Source organism: Triticum aestivum, chromosome 6A (assembly GCF_018294505.1).
Source record: "Triticum aestivum cultivar Chinese Spring chromosome 6A, IWGSC CS RefSeq v2.1, whole genome shotgun sequence".
Taxonomy (NCBI): domain Eukaryota; kingdom Viridiplantae; phylum Streptophyta; class Magnoliopsida; order Poales; family Poaceae; genus Triticum; species Triticum aestivum.
Genome location: NC_057809.1, coordinates 13,613,178 through 13,617,648, shown reverse-complemented (window position 1 = coordinate 13,617,648; position 4,471 = coordinate 13,613,178). Strand labels below are relative to the sequence as shown.

At 44.7% G+C, this 4,471-nt stretch overlaps 1 pseudogene; it reads left to right on the top strand.

Annotated features, from left to right (window-relative positions):
* Nucleotides 1–594: 594 nt before the first annotated feature.
* LOC123129301 (protein SOSEKI 5-like) lies at nucleotides 595–2,420 on the top strand (annotated as a pseudogene).
* The last annotated feature ends 2,051 nt before the right edge of the window (nucleotides 2,421–4,471 follow it).

Below are 4,471 nucleotides of genomic sequence, written 5' to 3'. Positions count from 1 at the left end.
CGTACGACAAGAAGCACTATTCGCTTTATTATTATATATTAGGGAAAGAATAATAATCTTCATGCCTGTAGATGTGCATCAACAAGGGCGGAGCCAGGATTGGCCGACGCCCCAGGCGAGAAACTAAGGGTCAAAAAATAATGCCCCCCCCCCTCCATGAAATATACAGTTTCAAAGTTGCAAATCGGTGGATTTAGGCATTTTTTTTACTTAGCTGGTTTAATAACAAATGCAAAATGTGAATTACTAAACCGGATTCCACATTTATGTTCTGTGCAGAACTACAAAATTAAGGAATACAATATGAAAAGGGGAAAGCATTAAGAATTAATGATCTTTTCTTAATCAAGCATCAAACAGTCGCAAATAGTAAGAGAAATTCCCCGCAAAAGAAAACTAGCAAGAAAAATTGGGATTTGAAAACAGTGGCTAGCAAGAGAAATCTCTTCATCAACTATCCTAACATGGGCTACGTACGCTACCTCAAAACATCTTCCTTTTCTGGTCAAAAAAGACTCATACGCTACGTACCAGCAGCACAGGCCCTTCTGTCTTTTTTTGTTTTCGTTCACCTTTTTGTTATTGGGCTGGCTAATGGCCCAGCAACTGGGGTATGAAGTGGGCTACGCCCCAGGCCAGTTTTTTTTTCTCTCTAGATATATAGGCTGGGAAATTTGTCACGCCCCAGGCCACTGCCTGGGCTGCCTGGGGCCCAGATCCGCCCCGTCAATACATGCTTCGGTCCACAACAGCACATCGTGTCCTATCCAAGCCCTTCTTCGCCTTATGTGGGCAATTTTCTAGCTGCCACTTTTTTCCTCACGTATTGACAAAAGAGGAAAGTATCATTTTCCCCCTGAAATCCTTTCTAATGGACCAGTTTCCCCCTCAATTCTAATATCGGATCAATCAGCCCCTCAAATCTTTAAAACCGGATCAATTTCCCCCTATGGTGATTTTGGACTTGATTTTGAGTGGTTTGGACCCAGACCGTGCACTTCTCGTTGACTGAACTCGTTGACTAGGCTGACCGTGCTCCGGGGCGCTGGCATGGTGGACGCCTACTACTCCTGGTCCTCCAAGCAGAGTTACAAGACCGGCTACGTCTGGCACGACTCACCGCCGACGATCCCGTGCACCTGCCAGCGGTACCCAGTACGTGCTCAAGGGCTCCGAGCTGCTCCGCCTCCTTCCCGCGCCAGCCTACCCGCGCGACGCCTTCGTCTGCTCATCCTCGTCCTCCTCCACCTCGAGCTGCCAGGCCGGGAACGAGAACAAGCTGCCCAAAGCGGCCATTAGCAAGGCTCACGGCCGGCGCAAGAACTAGAGCTCCTTCGACCTCGACCAGTACTGGGTGGCCGCCGCGCGCAGCGGCGCTGGGGCGAACGCGAACGCGGCCACGCAGACCGGCGAGAAATGCGGCCGGCACCGGGGCCCCGAGCCGTCTCCGCCGCAACAGCCTATGACAGATCTCGGAGCCGACAAGATCTCGTCGCCGCCGTCGTCCAACAGCCCCGACACGCTAGAGACGCTCATCAAAATGATGCCCGCAATGCTGCCACCTCGAACACCATCGCCGCTTGCCGGAGGAAGAGGATGCAGGCCTAGCACAAGGGCGTGATCGCGGGCGGCCGGATGCGCGCGTCCACGGTGCTGATGCACCTCATCTTCTACGGCGGCCAAGCGGGGCACCGGTCCGGGTGGTGCGAGGCACATAGAGCGGTTCCCTTGCGGACGGTCGGACCTGAGCAGCGGCACGATGGCGGACAGCTTCTCGAGGAGCATTAGCGTCGTTGTAGGTATCGAGCAGGAGTACATCAGCGGCAGCCTGGTGGAGACCAAGAAGACGACGAGCGGCGAGCATGCCGGCCACGGAGGCGAGCTCGACGCACTGAAGCAGTCATCTCCACCCAACTGTTATGAAGCGAAGTGCATGGTCAATCCAGAGAAATGCATGGTATGGGTCAAAATCACTTCAAATCAAGTCTGAAACCACCTTAGGGGAGAATTGATCCGGTTTTATAGATTTGAGGGGCTGATTGATCCAGTATTAGAGTTGAGGGGGAAATTGGTCCATTGCAGAGGATTTCAGGGGGAAAATGATACTTTCCTCTTGGCAAAAATATGTATCGATTGTTCTTTTTTTTTTCCTATACGGCCGCAGTACGCCGACGCCACGAAGGTAAGCAACACCACATGGAAGTTGTGCCATCGATCTAGCTGATCATCCCGCTTATGACTTCCTGCCACATCTAGATTTCTGATGTACGAATTAACGGCCGTTTGAAGTTGATGTGCATGCATCGATTAATACCCAGGTCTGTTTGCATCTTCAATCAATCCCACCGGCTTTCTATTTGCTACCTTTTGTGACTTTCATTGTATTTCCATAATCACAGATATTAAATAGACATTGCTGATCCAGGTCATAACAGGTCCATCCCAGGCAAGCCATGTTGATCGAAGTGAAAAAGTAGGAGTACAGAAATTGCAAGCATGCCATTCACCAACAAAGCAAGGAGAGTGGACGGGCCGCCGACTAACGACCCTCTAATATTTTTATTTCCAAAGCCTTTGTTCTCTTTCTGAAAAAAACATTTTTAACTTTTAAAAGACAGTTTATAGTTTATAGTTTCCCGCAAAAAAAAACACAGTTTATAGTTGGTATAGGGTGGATGCATGAATGTATTCTGATTATCGTTAGGTCAATTGCTTATATTCTAGGCGAGAGTAACAGTGATAACCAGCGGGATGCTCTAATTAATAGTCTCATGGTTGAAAACTATCTTAACAGGCTGTGAGGTAGATCCTAACACAAACAGGATGGATGTCGCCCCCATGGCATTGTATTACATATGGACTATTCTCACGTTATCAATACAACACATGGAGTCATGGATGGTGAACAAAATAAAAAGATGCAGCGATATATGGATGTTATCATCCTGGACATTGGAAGAAGAAGCTGGCTAATGAGGTGGACTTGAATGTCATTTGCACATCGCCAGCCATGACGATGTCTAGCGGCAAGGATGCAACTGAGGGAAAAGGCAACATCGAGCAGTGGCAAGGTTGTCGTCACAGAGTAGTCCTGTTGCCGGACTTGCCCATGAAGAAAATCACACTTCGGCAAGGTTTAAGTTGAATACGAAGCAGTGATTCGATATTTCAATTTTAAGTACGTAAATAAGAATGCATGCAAGCAGGAGAGGAGTAGCCCATGTTTAATTATGTTGTCATGTTTGATCGCAGGCAGCAAGGAAGGTAGATATGGTCTGCAAGCAAGAGGCGGAAGTTTATTTCTCAGTTAGTGATGATGATAAAACAGAGGGTTTCATGCTTTTTTTAGTGCTTACTATTCATCTTGATAATGTACTCAGGCCAAATTTTATTTTTTTCTTAATGTTCATACATATGATGCACATTGCATATCTCGAAAATTACGGAAGGATTCAAACAGAGGTGATGTTTAGAGTATTGCATTACTTAGTTATGTACTACTGATTACTGCATATATCTGAACTGCCATGTCAAGTTACTATCTATAATTTAATAATTGAAGTACTATGAGCTTATATTATATTTACTACATATACGATTAATTTGTTCAGTCGTGTTCGAGTAAACATCCAAGGATACGTATGTATAGACAGTCTATTTCCATCTCTAACATTCAAGGATACGTACGTATAGGAACCTCTCTCATCTATGGTAATCACTAATCACGAGGTAAATAACATTCGGAGGGAGCACATAAAGATATTAATAAAACATAGTTGCTCCATTTCTATTCAAATCTTTTTGAATCTGGTAGCATTTATACTGACGATCAAAATACAAATTAGCCTCTATTAATTATACATCACAGTTAGTTACGTTAGATAACAATTTTAAGTGGACTCCATTGGTTTATGCAATTTCTGTATAATACATTTCTATGTCACATGAGATCTCGGTCTCTTATTCACAGTAGTAGCATTATTCTATGTACTGAATTAAATTGTACCATAACGTAAACAAAAAATAGTTCTCACTGGCCGTGTATGGCCATTAAAACATGGGTTCAAGAAAAAAAAGGGTGTTCTCCTGTAACAACAAACATGATTAATTCACCAACCAGATATTGAATTGTATGGATCTTTTATGTGCATATAGAAACAAAGAATGGACACATAGAAAGTGGTAGAGGTTTGATCGGATAAGATAGCACTACAGATTTTTGAAGGAACTTTTTTTCGTGGTTTAAGGAATTTAATTTGTAAATTCATATTTGACTGAAGATTCTTTCAATCTTCTCAGTTTCCATGCCCAGTCACAATGGACGATGCTCTAAAGGAGGTGCATCGAAGGTTCACCAATGGAGAGCAACTCAAACTCTGCCAATTCCGTTCCTCAATCCTATTTGTCCACGGATATACCGCTTTGCCTAATGTGCATGCGATTCGTGTATTACATGTTTTTTTAGACAAGG